The sequence below is a fragment of the Hydra vulgaris genome, chromosome 06 (assembly GCF_038396675.1).
Source record: "Hydra vulgaris chromosome 06, alternate assembly HydraT2T_AEP".
Classification (NCBI taxonomy): Eukaryota; Metazoa; Cnidaria; class Hydrozoa; order Anthoathecata; family Hydridae; genus Hydra; species Hydra vulgaris.
In genome coordinates, this window is record NC_088925.1 from 53,422,735 (window position 1) to 53,446,967 (window position 24,233).

Genomic DNA, 24,233 nt, shown 5'->3' on the forward strand with positions numbered 1-24,233 from the left:
TTATATACTGATTTTACAACATTAACATTAATTTTATCAAATCCAACACTTTCGTTAGTTTTAAGGTAAAAAAAAGGCGGTTTACAATTCAATTAGTTTTAAATTAGGTTCATCCAAAACTTTATCGTAATTTTTTAAATAAGTTTCAAATGGTGTTGAATTCATAGGAATTTTAAATGCCAAATTCGGACCAGCATTAGTAAAGAAGCTGTTTAGTTTTTTAGCAATAATTGATTTATCATAAATTGTGTTTTTATCAATTGTTATTTTTTTTGGCAGAATGTTTCTCGCATGATTATTTTTTCCTATTATTTCTTTAATTACACTCCATGTTTTTTTAGTGTTTCTGGTGGCTTTACTTAATAGCTTTGCATAATAAAGCTTTTTTGAGTTCCTTTTTGTTTTTTCAAATATATTTTTATAATTTTTATATGTCATTTCATTTTTATAAGTTTTTTTTTTCAAGTACTTATCATATAACTTTTGTTTTCTTTTTAAAGATTTTAGTAACCCGTTAGACATCCATGGAGTTAAAACAGTTTTGGTTTTTACAATAATTTTTTTTTAGGAAGTGCTTGATCATATTGCTTGCAGAATTGATTTAAAAATAGATCATATGCGTTGTTAACGTCATGTGACTGCAATACCAAATTCCAATCAACGTTGTCTTTTAAAAGATTTTGAAATTTTTTTACCAAGTTTTCATTGATCTGTCGCCTAAATATAATGGATTGAGAAGGAATACTGTTGAATAATATATTGTTAGTAACTAGGAATGTTGGGACTTGATTAAGACGTGATTAGTATGGTTGCTTTAAGGCATTCGCGGAAATTCGCGTCCGTTTGCTCACATTTACTCAATATATATTTTTATAGTTTTTTTTATATTGTAGTTTTTTTCTATTATTTCTGAACATAAAAATAGAAACAAAGATTGCAATAAAAAGTGTGTTCAAGAAGTTGTAAAATTTAGTAATAACCAATAAAAATGCTTCAAAGTGAAGTTTTGAAAAATATAAAATACCGTGATAAGAACACTGTGAGGCCCCTTCAGTCACGCTGTAATGTTGGAAATAGCGTAGTATTGTATAATATGAAAAGTCAAAAAGTGCGACAAAAATTATAGTGGTTTAAATTTATGTCGCGTTTTCAAGGCCCGACAATGTTAACCCACGGTTACTTTGTAAGATTTAATAAAGAAAATAAAATAAATGAAAGTTTCTTTTTGTATTAATAACCATTTGGTAAAATGTTGGTACTATGGCAATTTGGTAAAATGTCGTTACTATGACAGTTTCGAAGAGTTTTACAGTTCTTTCTAATTTATAGAACAAAGATTGCTTTCTTTCCGCTTCATTAAAAAATATATATATTTTAAATATTAGAATAATACCTTTATAATATTTTCTAACACATTTGCATAAAAATAAGTAAAATATTTTCATAAAATCTTTTAACCAATACAAGTTTGAAATTGTATCACAAAGTTTGTCTTTTTAAAAGAAAAAAATTGTTTCAGAAGTTTCTCTTCGTGGCGTCTCCATATCTATCCTCTCTAAATTATCAACTTGTTTCTGTCTCAATTTAAGTATTTCTTTACATTGATTTTTGTACTTTTTTTGAGTTAAAAACTTTTTAACTTTTTTTGTATAAATGTATATAACAGCATCATTCCAATAAGATAGCGAAGAAAAAATATCCAAAACCAGCTCAAGGTGTTTATTTATGGTTTTGTCTAATATATAATAAGGCGCATATATAAAATGAGGTATCGCAGTAAAAAGTATGTAGGTTGAAACATACAAAGCTGGTAATACTAATGTCTTCAGTAGCGACTTTCGTTTCTGTAAAAGTGATTTATTTTTTGACATTTTATGCGATAAGTTTATTACATAGGCGTAAACAAATATATATAATGTTGATACACCCACATCAAGTGAAAGGTGAACATATGCTACGTTTTTACTCGGTTTCAAAGTAAAATAAGCAAACGTTAAACTGCATATCCAAGAAAAAAATAAGATAAGCTCAGCTTTTTTTTTTGTAATCACTAATTTATACTTAACATCTAAATAAAGTATAAAAAATCGATTTAAAGTCAAGAGGAAAATTGTGATATAATAAGCAAATATAAAGAATTTTATTAATATTCGAATCCATATTTCAATTTTTTTTTCAGCAAAGTTCAATATTGCAAATAAAAGAAAAACACCACTTAAAAATATTTCAGCAACAGATAAATTTATTATAATAATTCGGTCGATTTTATGCATTCCAAAGATTTTATTTTTAATAATCAAGTAAAGTCCAACAATGTGTAAAAGTATACAAGCAGGACAACTGACGACCAAAACATAAGATAAATGAGTTACTGAAGTTATATTGTTTATTGAAGATACATTTGTCAAAATAATGCCAGAAGTGTTCAGCATTTTGTTTTTTGTTTTTATACAACGGCAATTTAATAAAATCAAAAGAAGCAGCTGCAGTAAGTAACAAGTAACTGTAGTACAGCGATTCCCGTTTTATTATTGACAATGACTTCAAACTCAATGATGCAAATTGCGTAGAATACAGCGGCAGTTCAGAAAAGTAAACGAAGCGAGTTTTTAAAAGTGACTTCAAAAAAACCATTGATCCCTTTATATTTAAATAAATAATTTCTTGCAATACTATTTACAACCTAAACGAAAAAAAAGAATATGCTAGGCATTAAGTACGATGTGCAATCAAAATTAAGTTTTCACTTTTAATAAAAATTATCAAATTTTATTAAAAGTAAAAATTTAAAAATATTTTTTTTTGAATACTTAAATACTTTGCGTTTACGCAGAATAGCTAGGTGTTTTATTGAAAAAAAACAACTCATAAAACTCTGACGATACAACTTTCCGTCTGTCCACCCCCACCCCCTCATCTTCCCAACACACACTTACCAGATAAAATTTTAGAAAGATTTATTTGACATTTTTTACATTATTATTTTTCTTTCTGACACTCTTTACTAGTTTATTTAACTCTATCCAATACTTTGCAGTAAGATGAATTTTTTTAATCACTATTACTTGCCGTGAATAGCTCCCAGATCCCACGTCGGCACAACAACTACCTGCTGTCATGGTGCTTTTCTTTTTAAAAGAATGAAGCCTGATAATAAAGAATTACCTGCCGTCATTTAAAACATCGGTTAAAATGAAGAATGAAATTGCAGCGAAAACAACGCATTTTTATTTTAGAACAAATATTAATATTTATTTATATTAACACAAATATTAAACTCAAAATAGTTAAAATCATCAAAAATCTCGAGCATTTTTAGATATTAAATATTTCTTTTTAGAAAATATAACTTAAAAAAAGTAAACATATTTTAGTATTTAAAAATAAAGATTGCTGATAGAAATTTATATCCGCGCTGTTAGTCCTTGCTAAAATAACGAGGAGACGAAATTATCTTAAGTTAGAAAAGAAAAAAAAAGTAAATTGGAGCAAATGATTCATGAACAAGATTTAGTTTCAATTATCAAAGAGAAACTTGGGTTGTATTAATCCAATTTTATTTTGTAAGTTGCTTAACGATAGTTTAGTGTAAATTGATGAATATAAACTTTTTAATTTAATTCAACACTACAAAAATAAATCAAAAGTGATAGATATTTGGTTTTATCATTCAAATAAAAAAAAAATTAAAATAAAGCTGTTTGAATCAATAACGCAAGAATGTTTAGCCGATTAGGTTCGTTCAAAACAAAATTTATTTTCGTAAAAAGCAAAAAGATCTTTTTTTAGTATTGCAAATCAAGACAAAAAAAAAAGAACAGATAAGAAACAAAACTTTACCACCAAAAAATCCTTACTCATTTTAACTTACCACGGTAACGTTCTCCAAAACTTAATATAGAATTAAAATAAAAAGAAATTGGTTTTATCAATCAGCTAAATAAGTATCATATTTTTTAATACTTCCTTAAAAAGATGGGGAAGTCTTAAATACAAAATGAACATTTTTTCCCAAGTCCATCACTTTGTAAACAACTTTAATAGTTTACAAAATGATTATATAATCTTTTATTGACATAAGGTTGGCCAAAAAATTTTCTTTAATTTATACACTGTCCTCCAATATACAAGCAACCAAAGTAAAGATTCTAGCTTATCTTATAAAGAATTGAATTTATTATAAAAAAGTTGCTAATGATTTGGAAGAAACACATTTTTTACATTAAAATATAAATAAATGCAAAACAAAAAATTTATTCATTTTTAGGTATTATTTACAAATCTTTTCCTTATATGCACTATTAACGCTTTGATTGTTTTGTTTGTTTGTTTATTTTGCCGTTTAAAAACATTTACAATTTAAAATTATATTAATGTAAACACTGCGGGGACAAGTAGGAGACATTATTTTGTCTTATCATAGAGCCCCAATCGCACGCATTTACAATAACCGAATAATATAATTATACTTTACAAATTATTTCTTGAAAACTATATACGGATATATGTAGTACATACGTATACTACACAACTTATTTGTTGAAAAGTATGAAAGTAAAATATAAAACAGTTTGTAATAAAGTAATATTTAAGTAAAGAAAGAAAAATTAAAAGTAAAAGAGAACTTAATTTACAAAAACCGTAATTTATTTGTATATTTCAGAATAATTTATATTTTAAAATAATTTGTATGTATATTTTAAAATAATTTATATGTATATTTTAAAGTATAAAAGTAAATAAATAACAATTCATTGAAAGTAAAAAAAAAATTGTTTAAGAATTCAGATTAGATTTCAACAATAACTTTCAAGATTAGGGAAACACCATAATCAAAGGAAGTTCATTCTGAGACATAATTTATGTAATTGAATTTAAGTTTAAAAGAAGCATTTAAAATCGGATATGTTAAAATCCATAAATAATAACACCTGTTTCGAAACTGTTGTAGGGGAAAGTCATTCATTTTTAAACTCTTGTAGGGGTAGCCCTGGACACTGAAGCAAAAAATAGATTGTACACATGTTCTAACAGAAAACAAAGTAAAAAAAATAAACATTCATCTATCGAATTAGGAAAAAGAAAAATATTATTACGTGTCTTAGTAATAAATAAAACGTAAAAGAAAAAAATGTCAGAAAAATGTTTCAAAATTGGAGGGTAGCCGAACACATAGTTTAACCATGATTTTACCTCTTTTTTACAGTGTGACACAAATATAATATATAATTATTTTGCATTGTACTTTTCTCAACACATTTAAAAAAGAAAATTGCCTTTTAATAATTGCCTCTGATATATAAGGAATGGGATTGAAAATGTCATCATTTAGAAATTTAAACATTAGCTTTTTACTAATGAAAATAAATACTTTAAAAACACTTCTTTTAAATCTTAGGTTTTTTTATTGTAATTAAATGAATTACTATTATAGGTTTGTTATTATATTAAATGTATTAATATTTATATAAAAAAGTTGCTCATTTTTAATATGTAAACGGATTAAGTTGTCCGGAACCACCCTCAAGTATGTGTCCAATACCACCCGATGATACCTCATTCACAAAATGGATATTGATTCCATTTAAAGAGTTTTGTTTGTCTTAAAAGTTGCTATACTCAGTAATTGAAATTAAAAAATGGAAGTTTATTGTTATACTTTGGAGGACAACGTATGAGAGTTTTTAATAATAATCCGAGCCATGCATAATAATAATTACTAATAATAAATGCATAATTTGTTAATAATAACATTTTTGTTTGAAGAAAAAATATTTGCAACGTACTATGAGCACTTGATTACTTTTTAAAAACGTTAAAAAATAATACTAAAAGTTTTAAACTAGAAGCTTAAAATTTTTAAAAGAAATTGTTCTATAGAGTAATGCCATAAAGAACGACGGTTTAAGAATAAAGAGTTTATTTTGTTGTTTTGTACAGATAAAGAATCAGCTTTTTATGTTTTTTAACCGCTTTTTTTCCTAAAACATAAAACAACAGTTGCTACAACAATAACAAAAAACATTCAACACAATAATAAAGAAATAATAATAAATACTATAACGCTAGTGTCTTTTGTCAAAAGAATAAAATTTTAAGATATGTATTTTTTCAAACTTATAAACGTATAGTTTTTTCTTTTAAGTAAATGTTTAGAAGATGCTCCAAAAGTTATGGTGCTGTTATTTTAACCTGAGAATACATTTGACTTTTAGTATTAGCGCAAATCAATGTTTGCAATCAATAAATTTTAATTTTTTTACACGGTGTTTAAATCAGTTTGTTCAAACCAGTGCCGTTGCAAATGTGTCGGAGGCCCTTCTTAAAACCTGCTGTTAGAGCCCCAAAATCTAAAAACTTTTTCCACTAGGTATTACCTAAAAAAAAAAAGCTCCTTAAATATGCGCCTAAGGCGCCCCTAAATTTCCAAATAGTATTGTAAAGGGTGTGTGGGGGAGCTTAGCAATTGGGGTGTGGGGAAAAGCTTAGCCACGGCTCTGGTTCAAACAACATCATTAATGTTGAAAAAAGTCAAAAGTCTAAATTAAAAAAAAAATAGTTTAAGTATAAAGCTTTTTACAATTTACACTTTTGACTACACCAATCGAAAAATCTTTTTCTTTTATCGAGCTCAAATATCAAGTCATAAAGAGCTATGTAAAACATGTATTCCACAAAAATTAAAGTACAGAGCAGTAATAATTTAGAAAAAAAAACACTTATCTAATTTTTTCTTTTACTGGGAAATTCTCATTCAACAGGACCATCAGGCTTCCCGAAAAAACACTCAGCCAACTTTTCCCCAAAAAAACACTTATCTAACTATTTCTTCTTATGACAGTTTCTTTTTCAACAGGATCATCAGGAAATCTGATTAAATTAGTGAATGAGTAACTGCTAGTAGAAGGAAAAGTTAGATAAGTGTTTTTTTTCAGGAAAAAGTTGGATAAGTGTTTTTTTAGGAAGTCAAAAGGTCCTGTTGAAGGAGAAACTGCTAGTAGAAGAAAAAGTATATATATATATATATATATATATATATATATATATATATATATATATATATGTAACATATATATATATAACTTTTAAACATATAAATATGCACTTTATTCATTTTGACAAATCAGTCTTAAAACTAGATAAGCGAAAAATAAATACAATGGATTTTTTTTTTTTTTTAGAAAATTCTAGATATAAAGGACATTTTTTAGAAATTGACGGTTGTGCCTCTTCACTTCGAAACCCGTGTCGTCAGTAGTGTTGCGAAGGTAAAATTTACCGAAAAATTTACCAGAAAATTTTGAAATTTTTTTTACTTATTTTTATTATTCTTTAAAAAAAATTTTTTTTAAAGGAAAATTTACCCTCTTCGATTTAAAATTAACCGGTAAATTTTGAATCAAATTTTCCCGGAAAATTTACATCACTAGTCGTCACCCATGTCGATAAACGATGCATAATTTAAGTTATTTAAATTATAAAGAATAACAGTAGTAAAACATTTTAACAATAAAATACTGACAGTTAAATTCTTACAACGTGAAAATAAGCATATAAAACACAATAATTCTCATGAGACGATATATAAAAAGAAAATAAACTTTACTAATTTTATTTTTATGATATTTAACTAAATGTTACTTCCCACCCTACTTCCACACTCCCCTATTAAAGTAAAAGGTTTCTGGGCTTGTGCTAAATAAATTTTTAATCGTTTTTTCAACTGCAAACAAGTTTTTAATTTGTACATATTTAAAATTATCTTCAAGTTACGAAATAAGTTTCATTTTAACTACTTTAAAAGAGGCCATTTAGACGTTGCGCATTTGCTAGGCATTGATTTAAGATTAAGGTTTTAAACTTCAGATAAAGTTTATCTTTAGGTTAGATTATATAAGTTTAAAATAAAGCAGTATCATTATTTAAAGTTCTAAAATAATAATTTTTCATATAAAAATTATTATTTTAGATTTTATTTTTATGAAAAATATCGTTTCCCACTCTCCCCTATTAAAGAAAAAGGTTTCTAGGTTTGTGCTAAATAAGTTTTGAATAGTTTTGTCAACTCGAAACAACGAAAAACGAAAGCACAAGTTTTTTTTTAAATTCTTTTGATTTGTTTTTTAAAAAACAAATATTTTTTTTGATACAGTTTTGCTTTTTTTGAGCACCAAGTTTATCTTCTTCTAAAAACAATCTTTTTGTATAATTAAATTTCCTGTAAATATTTAAGGGACCAATAAAAACATGTTTTTACGGGTCTTGGGAGACCTATGAAAACGTTTTTCATTCAACAAAATTTTCAATCCTGTGTTATATTATTATATAGAACAAATATAGAGCTAATGCAAGGAAACTTTTATAAATTTTTTTTTGTTGTTGATACACCTTTACTATTATATATTTTTGATCCCTATTTATTAAATGTTTATTTTGCGCATAGATTTGCCTTAATGTTAACAAAAATCGTCAGATATGCGTCAAAAGTTTAGTTTATAGTTATGTATATTTATATTTTTATGAATACTTCGAAATAAACGCATGTACCACTTTAATTTGAAAGTTTCTAAATGTTGAACAACCTCAACGTAAAACCTATATTAAATATATATTTATATATGATATAAACAGTTAAATATTTACATTTAAACAATATATTATAGTAATATATTTACATAATAAACCTTTAAATACCAGCACTTCAAATAGAATTAAAAATTGATTATATTTACCATGAAAGTTGATTGATGAAAATTGATTATATCTACCATAAAGCTCTATCAATCGTTTACCTAACTTTGAGTTCTAGTTAACCTTACATAGATGTCTCGTCTAGTACATACTGAATAGTTTTTGTGAAAGAGAATTTAATGATAAAATGTTTTTATAAAAAAAAAACATTCTTTAATATATTTACGATGCCTAAAAATAATAAGTTCTTTATATAATAATAATTTATGTAATAATAACTTAATAGATTTTATTCAGTATTTGGTGTTTAATTTAAATATATTTTTCAAAGCAATATTTTTAATTAATATATTTCCTTAGAAAAAGTTTCTGCTTGCGGTATTGTTTAAAATACAAAACTTTCATTAATTTTATTTACGATTCCAACTTACGATTTCAATTGTTTTAAAACTAAAGAAACTCCTAAACGATTTTTTTTTTTTTTTTTTAATTTGCGGTAAATAATAACAACTAAATAAATAAAAAGGTAAATAATAAAAATAAAAGGTAAATAATGAATAAAAAAGGTAATAAAAAAACAACTTTCGGCTTTGATCGACGTGACAAATATTTTATTCCAGATAAGGTAAACATTTTATTTGTGGTGAAGGCTAGTAACGCAAAACTGAGTTTTATAACTTTTAGTATTTTTAATTAAAAAAAAAGATTAAAAAGTAGACAGATTATCAAAAATTTTATAAGACAACTTAATGTTCTCTAAAAAAAAAAAATTTAAATGTTCTTTAATGGTTGAATTATGAGCATTGTATACCTTATAAACTTTTTTTTCTTCCTGAAGGATTACAAGAAATAACTTCAATAGAAATATTTTAAATATTTTAATTGATAACTAAAAACAAAAAAAGTAATGAAAAATGGATTGTAATTACGTTTCTTTATTATAACAATATTTTATTAAAGAAAAGCAATAAACTTTTTTTAGCCTGTTCACAAATAACTGAAATATAAAAAGAAAATAAATATATTTTATTTTTTACTGCAGATGACTGCGTTTATTATAAAAAAGCGCTTTAGAACACGTAGTGCTAATTTATAATGAAAAGATTAATATTATTTTTAAAACAACTTCCCAGTCGGCATATCTAGTATTGTAAATACTCGGATTATTGATCACGTATAACATACCGCCGTTGATACCAGAAAAATACGCATTCAGTTTTAAGTCTCGAATTCGAGTTCATTACCACTTATTTATCAAAAATACGTATTATTTAATATTTGATCAAAATCGGATACGACCCCAGTCGGCAAATTTAGTTGTAAATGCGCATTAGAAACTCGTTTAAATACGTATCGATGTGGTATGTATGTTAGCTATTTTATCGTATCGAACACGCATTAGAAACACGCATTAGATGCGTATAAAGACAGGTATACAATACGACGCCTACTGAGTATCAGACTCGCATTTGAAACTCTTGTAAACACGTATAAACACGATAACCAGAGAATATTCAATACGATAATTTCCTGGTATTACATGCGCATTTAAAACTTTCCAGAATACGCATTATTTACGAATAAATGTTAGCCATTTTATCGTATATACGATACGTATTTAAACGAGTTTCTAATGCGCATTTACAACTAAATTTGCCGACTGGGTTTTAACAGTTTCACTGATCATTTTTTTTTCATTTTACGCGGTTGAATGAATGACGGTGTTTCGTTAATAAAAACCCGTCAGAAATCCTAATCGGGTCTTTATTGATAAAGCACCGTTAAAAATAATTATTTACTAAAAAATTAACTAGCTACAAACTTAACTAATAAAATTTACTTTAAGATTTTTTTTTATCAGCAAATATAAAAATTATTTATTATAATTATTTTATAAAATATAAAAATTATTATAATAAATTTTAAATTTATTTAATCGTACATGGAACATTTTATTGCATTTTTAAATTTTTAATTTTTAATATAAAAATGTAAATTTCAATTAATTAATTAAAGTCCAATTAAATTTAAATGACCAAAAATAAACTTATTGCTAATAAATAATTAGCTACTAAAAAATTTCCGTTCAAAACCCAAATAAAAACCGTAAAATATGTTAATATTTCTGCTACTTGTCTGAGGATTATGAAACTCAAATATTTTATTATCTACATTATTAGCTATATGCTAATTCCTATTCAACTTTTTTCATGAAAACACGTTTAGCAACTTATTTCATGAAAATGCCCTCAGCATTTTTATTCGTAAAAAAAAATTTTAATAAACAAAAATGTACTAACTAAATTTCAAAAATTAAAACCATTTTTCTTCTTATTTAAGAGACTTCGATGGCCAGAAACGATCAAAACGGCTACAAATAGAAACTACAATGTCGTTACAATGTCTACTACAATGTCGTTACAATGTCTACTACAATGTCATACCAATGTCAATTACCAATGTCTACTACAATTACAATGTCTACTACAATGTCATACCAATGTCAATTATAATGTCTGCTACAATTTCATACCAGCATTAGCGTAAAATTTATTATCAAGTTGCATTTGTGATTTTAATTTAAACTTAAATTACAATATTTTTAATTTAAGTTTAAATTAAAAATATTTTTAATTTAAGTTTCAGTTACAAATATTTTGAATTTAAGTTTCAGTTACAAATATTTTTAATTTAAGTTTCAGTTACAAATATTTTTAATTTAAGTTTCAGTTAAAAATATTTTTAATTTAAGTTTCAATTAAAAATATCTTTAATTTTAGTTTCAGTTAAAAATATCTTTAATTTAATTTTCAATTAAAAATATCTTTAATTTTAGTTTCAATTAAAAATATCTTTAATTTTAGTTTAAATTAAAACCATGAAAAGAAAGACACATGTCGTGAGAAAACTTGATCAAGGCTAAGTTGATCTACTTTGGTTAACAAGTTTATGAATGCCCAAGGGTTATGAAAAAAAAGCTGAAATCAAAGTTCTTAGAAATTGATAATCACACCACAAGTTGTTGTTAATAAAAGCTTATATGAAGCTTAGCAATATCTTCGAAAAGGCAAACTTTTTAATGAGCTAATAAATACTGAATAAAACAAGGGAAAAACAACATACTGAAAAACATACGGAAAAAAACACATACTGAAACTTTTTAGTCCCTGTGTTTTTTCTTTCCGTTTTCCTGCAACGGGTTGCCTGTAAAGGCAACTTTAGTTTGTAGGGTTTTTTTAAAGTTGCCTGTAAGGCAATCGTTGAGTAGTTCGTGTGTCTTGAGCGTTTTTACCCTTCCCCTATATCGGGTTGCTGTAAGGCAACTTTAGTTTGTAAGGGCATTTAGTTGTTTTAAAAACAACATTTGAGTAGAGAAGATTGAGTATGTGTAAGATACGAGCGTTGAAGGAAAATGCTTAATCGTCAAACCCTGACCACGCTATAATTTAATCTTAATATGGAAACATCGAAAATTAAAATAGACTTAAATGTTTCCAATAAAAGCTATGCTGAAGCTATAGCAACTAATTTTAACTCAATATTGTCTAATGAATTTAGCACATTGAAAAGAACCCTTTTGTGTGAAATAACAGAAAACATAACTGAACCTAATATTTTAATCGCTCTTGAAAACGCCAATTTAGATCATGATCTGGAAGGCCTGCAAATTATTCGTAAAGGGACAATGATCGAACTCGTCATGAAAACTGACAAGTCGAAATCGTTGATCCTTGAAAATGGACTTTTAATTAATGGTCTAACCCACCATTTTAATAATTCTACCCCTACTAGAACCATATGCAAACGAGTTGCAGTATCGGTAATCGGTCTGCCTCTCGAAAAAAATATTTACCTGTCGGTGTGGCTCTTGAGCAACTCGGATATGGGAAACATATACACACAAGAGCAGTATATCGCAAAACGCCTAAAAACGGAACATCCTACTATACAGGAATTCTAGTTGCTATGATGAATCAATTAATTAAACCAATACCAAGATCTTTTAAACTATGCGGATATAACGTCAGGATAATCTATACCGGACAAAACAAAGAAGATAACCTAAAACCAAAAGAAAACTTTATAGAAGTGACCGAAGAACCTAGAAAAAAAGTAACGGAAAGTAATGAATCAGAAATATCGGAAGAAATAGCTGAACCAATAATTAAATTTTCTAAACCACAAGAATCAGAAACCTCTATGGTGATACGCCAAAACTCTGTCGAAAACCAAATTATAAACAACGATACCAATAACTTAAATAAAACAAAACAAAAGACACCTGATCAAATACCACAACCGCCTGAAATAAATTCTCAAACACAAGAAACAGAAAATCACATGGAAGAAAGTCAAAGTTGTAACAATAATAATATTGCAAACAAAATCGAACCTCACAACGACAACATCATAAATGAAGCAAACATAGAAGAACCAGAAAAACAAATCGAACTTCCCTCAGAATATCTTTGCTTAGATTATACTGGGAGACATATTTACAACTTAAATTTATTCTACGGTTTCGATAAAACAAAATGCTCGGAAGATCAACTATTAATATTTAAGGCATACAAATTGCAGAATATGATCAGAGAAAATTCGAAAGACAAATAAAAAGAAACAAAACAAATGAGATACCCGTCGGACGATCAAGGGATTATATTAAAAACAATACAAAAATCCAAAATAATTCTTCATACAATCATGATGACTGGACTTAAATTTAATACAAAAAACAAAAGTAAGACTTCAGAAATTAAAACTATAAATATTATATTAAAAAATAAAAAATATTTAAAAAAATTTAAAAATTCATAAAAAAACTACTTAAAAAAAAAAAAAAATACAGTATTCATAAGCTTTAAACTAAGATAAAAAAACAAAGGTGTAACATTAAAAATTAAAACTACAAAAATTAACAAAAAAATTTTATAAAATTTCAGAAAAAAAAACAAAAAAAAAACAACAATTATAGTTCACAAACTGGAATACCGCAGCATTGTCAACATCAAAAATGTTTTGGGTGTTAAAGAAATGTTTAGAAAATATAACAATAATTAAGATACTATCAATTTAAAGCAGCAACCTTAAGCGGAAAAAAGACACGCATAAGTCTAAGGAAAAAAAGACACACATGTGAAATAAAAACCATAAAGGATCTTTAGTTTAATTGTCTGAACTTGACTTAGGTTGAACAGAATATTTCGACGGTAATGATAAAAAAAACGGTACTAGTATCAAAATGACATACAAGGGGGTTGAGGTAATCAAACTGAATGTATTAAACATTTTAAAAGCATATAAGATCTTGTTGTTAGCAAGTAAAAAAACAAGTTAAGGGTTAAAATGGTAAATGCCGTTAACAAACGTTTTAATTCATCAATTTAAAAATTGTCTTAAATCTTCATCAGAAAAAATTGAGGCAATCTTGAATGTATGAGGTAACATCTTTTAAAAAAAAATTAGCATTCCCCGTATTGCTCCGTAGATAAAAAAAAATTTAAAGTAAATAAAGTTACGCATGGTTTCTGTTGAGTACTTAAACAAAACGAACAGCACGTGTTGATAACATGGTTTCAATTGAAATTAACTAATACTATTTACCAAAACACCATTTAGGATATTATTGGTTTTATCGTTATAAAAACATAATATAAACCCGTAATAAAAGCACGTGACGTATAAATTCTACTTTAATACCTCTTAAAACACGTGTTAAATTTAAGTAAAACCGCCTCAGATAAAATCTTAACGCAATGATACATTCCAGATTACTTTAATCGCTCGCCAGATGCTAAAAGCAAAAATAAATCACGTGACCTTTCTGTTTATAATGCAAGAAAATATAATAACGTTTACTTAAAAAAGAGAATTTGTAAAAACAGGCAGGGGCTCAAACAAGATACGGATAACTTAAGGCACTACAATCGTTTCACAGTGCGTTTGTGTGGGCTATGGAAAAAAAAGAAAATTATTAAAAATACTATGTACTACTCCAATATAATAAAAAAAACAAAAGTCTCCATAATTTTAAAATTAAAAGCCACCATACAGATTAAATTTATTAATGTAAACAATAAGTTTTTTATTAATTTAGCTTTCGTCATTTAAATATATTAATATAAAATATAAGAGAAAATATAAATAGACGAATAAAAAAAACTTAAAAATTATGACATTTAAACCTATGGAGTTTGATGTTTATTTAAAAAAATAAAGAATAAAAGGTGTGGAGTTTGATCTTCATTTAAAAAAATAATAAAATAAAATAAAAGGTATAGAGTTTCATGTTCATTAAAAAACAATAATAATAATAAAAAGCAAAATGTGTGGAGTTTGATGTTCATTTAAATTATAAATATATATATATATATATATATATATATATATATATATATATATATATATATATATATATATATATATATATATATATATATATATATATATATATATATGGTATGGAGTTTGATGTTCATTTAAAAAATAACTTTTTAACTAGTTTAAAATTTTTTGATTTCAAAATTGAAATAGTTGAACAATTTTATCCATTTTTTCTGAAATTTTTTAAATTTGTTTTATAATAAATTTCTTGTCCAATATTTTTTGTTCTTTTGTTTTGAACGATTAAGAGGAGTAGAATAGTGAAAAGTAGTTAATTTCTATTAAAAGAGGCATAGGTATTCGTATTTTTGAAGGCATTCCTTGATGCAGAGGCAGTCTTAGTTATTAAAGAAGGGGACTTTATACCTCAGCTGCAAATTGCGTTATAGACAAAAATACAAATTTTTCTCGTCAAATAAATTTAAATTTATCATCGACAGGTTTATCTTTGCTCTCTTGGTAGTAATGTTGACCAGAAAGTTGCAAAACCCAGTTTGTGGATTTTACAACAGTCGAATAAAAATATATATATATATTTTTTTTAATTTACACTTTTGCCGATATAAAAAAAATTTACAGTCGTAACTTATAAAAAAATAATTACATGATCGGGGCTAGAAGAAGACAAATTTAGTCTTATCATTAAGCCCCAAAAAATGCGTCATTACTAGACAAAATATAGTTTGACAATAAAATATAGTTTCAATGTATATATCTTTGATATATATTATAAAAGAAAATTTAAATATATCGCATATCGTTTAAAATTTATAGTTTTTCAAAAAATAAGATATAACAATTGCTTTGTAAAATAAAAGAAACAAAATTTATTAAAATATTAAATGACAAAAATAACATTTAAGAATTGGTTTGAAAAATAAGAAGATATGATTTTATATAAAAACATTTTATTGGTAGAGCATTTTATAGTTTAACTTATTTAATTATATTTATAATACTTTTCATTGCCAATTAAGTAAAAGCAAATAAACAGTATAAAATAAAAGTAAAAGATTAATAAATAACGCAAAAATAAAAAATAAATTTCTCAAAAAGAAGATTATCATTTAAAATGATAAAAATATATGTACAATTATATATTGATTAATTATGTATTAATAATCTAAAGTAATTAATTAAATAACTAATAATTATTGATTTCTAATATAAAGTTTTATTAGAAAAAATTTAATTCATTTTCAGTTAACAAAAGTAATTGCTTAAGTTTTGTTTTGAATTGGTTTAGAGAATAATTAGTTTTCATTTCATTATTTAATATTATGTTCCACAACTTTGGTCCTCGGTTTACAATAGAGAATTTAGTAGCGGAATAATAAGTTTTGGATTGAATGTAGTTGTATTTTGAAAATCTAGTAGGGTATATGTGATTTATTTTTTCAAAAATTGAATAAAATAAGATTGGTAATATATTTTTATCAAGTTTGAACATGAAAATAAGAACTTGATAGAGGTTTAGTTTATATACATTTAGGATATTGAGTTCATTAAATAGTGTTTGTGTGTGTGAGAAGCGATCTACGTTTAAAATTATCCTTATAGCCTGTTTTTGTTTGCTAAGCAATTTTTTTATTTTCGTCGCGTTAGTGCTACACCAAGCAATGTTTGCATGACTTAAGTATCAATGAATAAAAGAGAAGTAAATGTTTTTTAAACAAGGTTGGTTTAATAACAGCTTAGCTTTGTACATTATACCTAAATTTTCAACTACACTTATATGTTCCCTCCAAGTTACAGTGTCGTCTAGAAACACGCCTAAAAACTTTATTGATTGCTCTCTCTTTACTAATTGATTATCAATAGAAAGGTCCGGAAGTTCTAAGGGAATATCTGATTTTTTATGTAGGCGATGGAATAAAGTGTATTTTGTTTTAGAAATATTTAAAGATAACTTGTTTGATTTAAACCATTGGGTTAGGAATAATATATTGATATCTTTATTGGAATAAAACAAGCTGGTATCATCTGCAAATAAAATTGTATTTAAAATGTTAGAAAATTTATTTAAATCGTTTATATAAACAAGAAATAGAAGTGGCCCTAAAATTGATCCTTGAGGAACACCACATGTACATGTCTCATAATTAGTTTTTCCTTCATCATAAACTATATACTGCTTCCTATTAGTCAAATAACTCTCGAACCAGGACAAGTTAGTATTTTTTATACCATAACTTTTGAGTTTCGATAGAAGGATTTGATGATTGACTGTATCAAAAGCTTTACTTAAATCGATAAAAAGACCAAGGGTATACTTGCCTTCATCAAACGATTTAAATATGTCCTGAACAAGGTGAATGATTGCATGATCGGTGGAATGGCCAGATTTGAATCCAAATTGTTTATGGTAAAGAATATTATTAACGTTTGGTAAAAATATATTTAAATAATGTCGGATAAAAATATGTGAAACATATTTTAATCCGATACAATTTTTACCAAATCATCTGAATTCCTTTTATCTTTTATCTTAGCTTCTCTCTTCTCTTTATCTCGAGGTGTATTTTTTTTATAAACGTTTATTTCCAGCATATTTTGTTTATTTGTCTGCAAATACATAAAGTATTGATTTTCCAGCTAGATCTTTTTGTGATTGATTCAAGTTTCTTGCTTCTAAACGACGTTTTTGAATGTTGTTTCGAGTAGTTTTTGACTTTTTAAACTTTAAAAAAAGTTTCAAAACTTCTTTACGCACCGCAATTGTTTTTGCGACATCTCGCAATTCTTTGATTTGTAAACAAAGGTTTACCATCAAAATTAACAATAAACAAAAAACTTTTAATTAAAAAAAGTTTGAAATAAATTTTTTTAATGGTTTTAGAGAAAAATTGACCTGATTTTTCCGTGTGTGCCAGATAATGACTGCCGACTGTGTGAATTTAACTGTGAACCTTGTAACTGCCGTTTGAATTTTCCAACAAGTAATGGGCAAAATAATGGATTCAAACCAACAAACTGTAGAAGGCGACCGTTATTCTGAAAACATAGTTATTCGTTGAAATGATGTTTTAAAGCGTAATACAAGCCTCAAAAGATTATTTCACACAGATAAAACAACCAATCTAGATAAAACATGGAAAAGAGTAACCTCAAAAAAACTGATATCAAATTTTCAGGCAATATTGCTGATCATAAAATCTGACCCTAAAAGATACAAAGCTATAATTAATCTTGAAAAATTATTAAGGCCACTAACCTTGCATAAGCTTGTTAGGTTGGTCGGATTGTTTTTAAATTACGCCTAATGGATTCAAAACTGCCCTAAGATAGTTTACTCAATCAAGCAAGTTTGTGAGCTTAGGGTCTTAGCCAGAATGTCAAGAAAGAAATAACAATTAAAACTGGTCCTTGCTACATCGACTTACGAAAAATATAATAACATCAAGATAAGCTAAAGGTAGTGACGAATTTAAACTACGCCAAACCCTGGTACGAGGTAAAAATAAATAAACATTGGTATTGTAACATGTACCACCCGATCCTAATGTTAGACTGCCGGTCTTTATGTGTTTGTCAGAAATTTTTTTTTTAAGTGTACAGTGAAGTCTATGCTTTCCTCTGCAAAATTTATTTTAAAAACTTGCCTATAAAAATTATATTTGTCTGGATATTATATTTGTCTGGATATTATTTTAAAAAAAATTAATTTTGAAAAAATTATTTGTCTGGATATTATTTTTGAAAATAAATTTAAAACACTTTTCTCTATGAAAAGCTTTTAGTAGAATTTTCTTATATAACCAATGTTTTGTAGATTATTCAAAAAGTTAAAAATGAACATTAAGTTAAGTGTGGAGCATTTAATTAGCTTTTTTATTTGGATGACATAAGTTTGTAGATTTTTATCGAAGAAATATTAGCATCTATTATTGTTATTAAAATTACAACATTTTGAAAAAATCTCATTTCAGAGTTGGGGTATGATGTCACTAAACTCAGAGGCCGATCCTGCATTTTTTGCTGTTTGAGGTCGCTAACTTACAGGCATTGAGCAAACTCTAAACATTTATATGTTTAAACTGTTTAAACATTTATATTTTTATACTGTTAATTTCAATCTCGCTTCTACTATCTTTCATACTTTCATTTTTATTGAATTAAGATTTACCTAGAAATTAAAAAAACTTGCAGAAAGTGTGAAAAAAATTATAGCGCGAGCTATAATTTGTTTCATACTTTAATAAAATGATAATAATGCTTTCTTTAAGCGACCACAAGTCGCTTAAAGAAAGCATTGTCCCAGTCCTCTGGAGAAGATCAAATATTGCGTCTACCTTTAAGAAAGGGTCCAGAAAAAAAATATTAAACAACCGTCCTGTTTCACTCAAATTCGTACCCTACAAAGTCCGCCAGAGCATCATACACAATCAAATTATGAATTTTTGCAACAAAAACGGCCAATCACCAAAGAACAGCATGGTTTTATGAATAAAAGAGGCTGCGTCACAAATTCTACTTGAAGCAAGGGATATCTTAACTGAAGGTGATCACCAAGGAAACTCTATTGACGTAATTTACACTGACTTTAGCAAAACCTTTGATAAGGTAGGGTAGGGTGAGGTAATCTAAGCCTTTTTTCAGCTACTTTTGATTTTGAGCAAGAAATATATATAGCAAAAAAATTTATTTTTTGAAGAAAAATCTTAAAATTATGATAAGACATCATTTTTAGTTAACTACATCCATAAAAGTTTATACATAATTTTTAAAGTTGTCTAAGAAGCACTAATTTGAGTTGTAACCTATAGACCCACATTACCCCGTTTAGCGGGTTGATGTGTGTCTAAGTTACATTTTTATCTTTTTTAATGGAATATACCAACCTAGAGTAAAATATGACTGAAATCATTGAGTATGTATTATATTTAAATTATTTGATCAAAAGTTTAAACATGATAGTACTTTAACAGATGATTTAAACGCAAAAGAACTTTACTCGTTTAAAGAGCAAATATACCCACATTACCTCACCCAAAAATGTTTCTTATTTCAAAAGAAACTATGCGTCATTCCGTTCTAAAACTAATTGAACCTAATTATTGGGTAATTTATTTCTATGTGCTAGACCCCGTTTTTAATACCCTTTTTCTGAATTTTAAGGTTTTCAATAAAAAAATCTCTCTATGGTAAGCTTACTATAGTAAGCTGATAATTCAGCTGATGATTCTGAATGATGATCAAGATGAATGAAAATAATGATGATGATGATGATGATGATGATGATGATGATGATGATGATGATGATGATGATGATGATGATGATGATGATGATGATGATGATGATGATAATTTAACTTACTATAGTAAGCTGATAACTAAAATTTAGAGAGCTGTTTTAATCAACTATAACATACAAAAAAAAGATTCTGCCTAAAACCTTTCTTCTGAAAAACTGATAAATGTTGATTAGACTCACATTACCCCTTAGATCAACATCACCCTACCCTATCGATTGATACTATTGACTCCTGTATAAACTCAAAGCATATGGCATTTGTGGATCGTGAATCAATTGTACCAAATAATGACTTCCCAATAGACGACAGCAAGTGCCAATTGATTACCACGAATCCAAATGGAAGAGTGTTACAAGCTGGTTTTTACAAGCTTCAGTTCTTGGCCCACTAGTGTTTATCCTCTTTATTAACATTTTTCCTGATAATATCACTAATCATATCAAAATTTACGCTAATGATTGTAAATTAATGAAAGTTATAAAATCGAGCAAAAATGCTATTTTCTTGAAAAAAGGTATCAACAAGGCAGTAGACTGGTCAAAAATATGGCTCATGCTATATTAACCACAGACAGTGACGGATCCAGGGAGGGATGTGGTATGCATCCCCTGGCCTTACCGGAATCTGAAAGTCCAAAAGATATCATAGAAATTGAGAACCTTTTTTCTTTCCTTTTTTTTTGAGGAGACAAAAATGTGGTACAAAATACAAAAACATTTCATCATCCCCACTCCTTCCCCCTCCCCCACCAAAAATTCCTGGATCCTTCACTGAACACAAACGAGTGTAAAGTGATGAGTTTAGGCAAAAAAGACACAAATTCACACAACTACACAATAGAAAATGAAGATAATACATATAATCAACCGTAACCTTGGCGAGCCAGTTCCAGACAACCTCAAAGTCAAACAACAGGTTGATTTGGCAGCGTCAAAACCAAACGCAATGCTCAGAAAGCTCAAAAAACTTTAGAAAGCTTATACACTACTTATATAAGACCACACTTAGAATTTGTTATCTAACCCCATCTCCATTGCGATATAAAAAGACTCGAAGAAATTCAGCGCAGAGCAACTGAAGTAATTACTAAGCTCAAATATTTTTCTCACAAAGAAAGCCTCAACATTGTTGAATTAAACACTCTTAACAGATGAAAATTTGTTAACCTTATATAACAACATAAAATAATACATTGATTCAAAAAAGTTGAGTTCTTTAATCCAAAAATAACCGGACTTGCTTCTTCAAACTAGCATATACCTGGCTACAACCTTCGTCTGAAAAAGCAGAACACGTCGAACTGTGCTGAACAATGCCATCACTTCATAAACCGTGTTGTAAATGATTGGAATGCTTGACCGTCCGAAGCTGTAAACACATTGTCAACAAATACTTTCAAGGACTTTCTAACTAGAAAAGCATAAAAGCATTAACCAAACATCATAAATACTCAACCGGGTGCACAGAGTATCCTGAGCCAACCGGATACACTGAGTATCCTGAGCATAGAATAGACTCATTAATAGATAGGATTCGATAATTTCGAAGCTAAGACAACTTTATTTTTTCAAAAATATGTTTTTTGAAAACCTTGTAACATTTTTGACATTATTTAGTTCAAGAAATTAATTACTGAATATAGAAACTTAAACTTAATAATTGTTATAATATCAATAATAATAAACAAAACAACAATAAAATAAAATAATATAAACAAAAATATCAATAAAAATAATAATAGTAATATTAATAACAATATAACAGCAAATAACAAATAAATACTAAAAACAAATATATCATGTTATCATTTTAGGCATGTTAATAAATTTTGAAAAATAACTTTATTTATTTTATGTCTTTTGGGAAAAATAGTTACTTGAACTTTATTAAAATTTTAATTAATAAATGTTAATCAAAACAAAACAATTCTCGCATAACAAAAAAGGAACAACAATGACATTTTTTACACGATAAAGATAGAATAAAGGAGACTAAGTTTTATTATCTCGCACCATAAAAACAAAATAAATGAAGCCGAGCTCTTATTATGACAATTACAAACGATTTAAAGTTATATTACATGAAAAAGTAAACACGTTACGGAAACACATCATTCTTAATAAAAAAACCATAATTAAATTTAATAAGACATGGTCGTGCTACACTATTGTGACATGAAAACAGTGTTAAATTAAAACTCTTTTTAAACGCATTTTCAAAACATACAATACATTAAGTAGTTATCATAAAGAGTTTTAAAATGTTTTGAATAAATCAACTGCCCCTTATTTTAATATATACTTTACATAATTTTTGAAAATATTTAGAAAAACAAAATAAAAAAGTCTGTTTCTTTACTTTTTTATCTATTGTAAATCATCAGTACATTTAAAACAACCTGTTATTACGGCCCCAAAACCTTAAAAAGCTTTCACTAGGTATTAAAAAACAAAAGAAAACAAAGCTTCTCAAGTTTGCGAAAGAGCACTCTATATATGCGTGTGTGTATAAATATATATATATATATATATATATATATATATATATATATATATATATATATATATATATATATATATCATATATATATATATATATATATATATATATATATATATATATATATATATATATATATATATATATATATATATATATATATATATATATATATATATGTATATATATAAAAGATAAAAAAAAACTTATATAATGATAAAAGTAATAACATATTTTTACAATACCTTGTTATTTAACTTATTTTTTCACCTGATTTCCAAAGTTTTCACCATTAACAAATTGTGTCTTTAAAAAAGTCAAGCAGCTATCAACATAAAAGAATTTAAAAATTTTAATAACAAATTTGTGTTCAGAATTAGTCTTTTTTTATGTATGTTTTTAATTGTGTTTATTGATAATAAAACTTAGTTTAAAAAACAACTTCTTTAAATAAAACGATACAATAAAAACTTTATCACAAACTTATATATATATATATATATATATATATATATATATATATATATATATATATATATATATATATATATATATATATATATATATATATATATATATATATATATATATATATTCACATTTTTTTGAAAGAAAAAAAACAATAAGGAAATAAACAATTTATTTGAGAAAGAAACTTCTTTCAAAGCAAAAAGTCAGTTTGGCACCTTATTTCTAATGTCTACTTTTGACATAATCCGAAAACTTAAGGCCTAAATCCGGTAATATTGGAATCCGTAATGTTTAATTGAGTTGCTTTAAACTCAATTTGATTTTATTAAAGTTTTAATAAAAAATTGAAGGAAAAGTAATAAAAAATAACGATGCTATTGTTTTCAGGCTTTAAAAAGCGTTTTCTCGTCATTTATGTTTTGTTTATGTCTACCAGTGTTAATTAACATCATCTTAAAAATTTTTTAAATACTAAATGTTTCAGAAAACTTAGACATAGCTTTTTGTAAGCGAGTAGGTAATTTTTTTCGTATTATCCGTAATTTGTAGTAAAAAACTGTGTAATTTGTCGCAATACGCCGTAATTTATTGTAGACGATATTTCGTCTGACTTTTTTTTCCGTGAACTTAGGAAAGTCAGACGAGAAAACTTTGGTTTTTGCGCTAATGCATTTTACGATCTACCAGAAAAAATATGTCCCTGCGGCTTTACTCTGATGTTATAAAAAAGCGAGGGAATCTTGCGTAGATTTAGGGGTTATTTATTGTTTATTTTCCAGCCTTTTAAAAAGATCAAAATTTGTTTCAAACTAGGTTTTTATAGTTGCGTTATAATAAAAAAAATGATGTTTCAGAATAGGAAATAAATTAAATTTCTTTTTATTAATACATTTTCATTTAACTTTTTACAAAAGCAGTTTAGTACCCCATCAT

At 26.3% G+C, this 24,233-nt stretch overlaps 1 long non-coding RNA gene across 1 annotated transcript; it reads right to left on the bottom strand.

The window, feature by feature from the left end:
- Positions 1-1,372: 1,372 nt before the first annotated feature.
- On the bottom strand, positions 1,373-23,212 carry LOC136081978 (uncharacterized). The gene is made up of 2 exons (XR_010639312.1): positions 23,075-23,212; positions 1,373-2,683 (listed from the first exon to the last, which is right to left on the bottom strand). It is a non-coding gene; the product is annotated as an uncharacterized LOC136081978 (long non-coding RNA).
- Between the last annotated feature and the right edge of the window lie 1,021 nt (positions 23,213-24,233).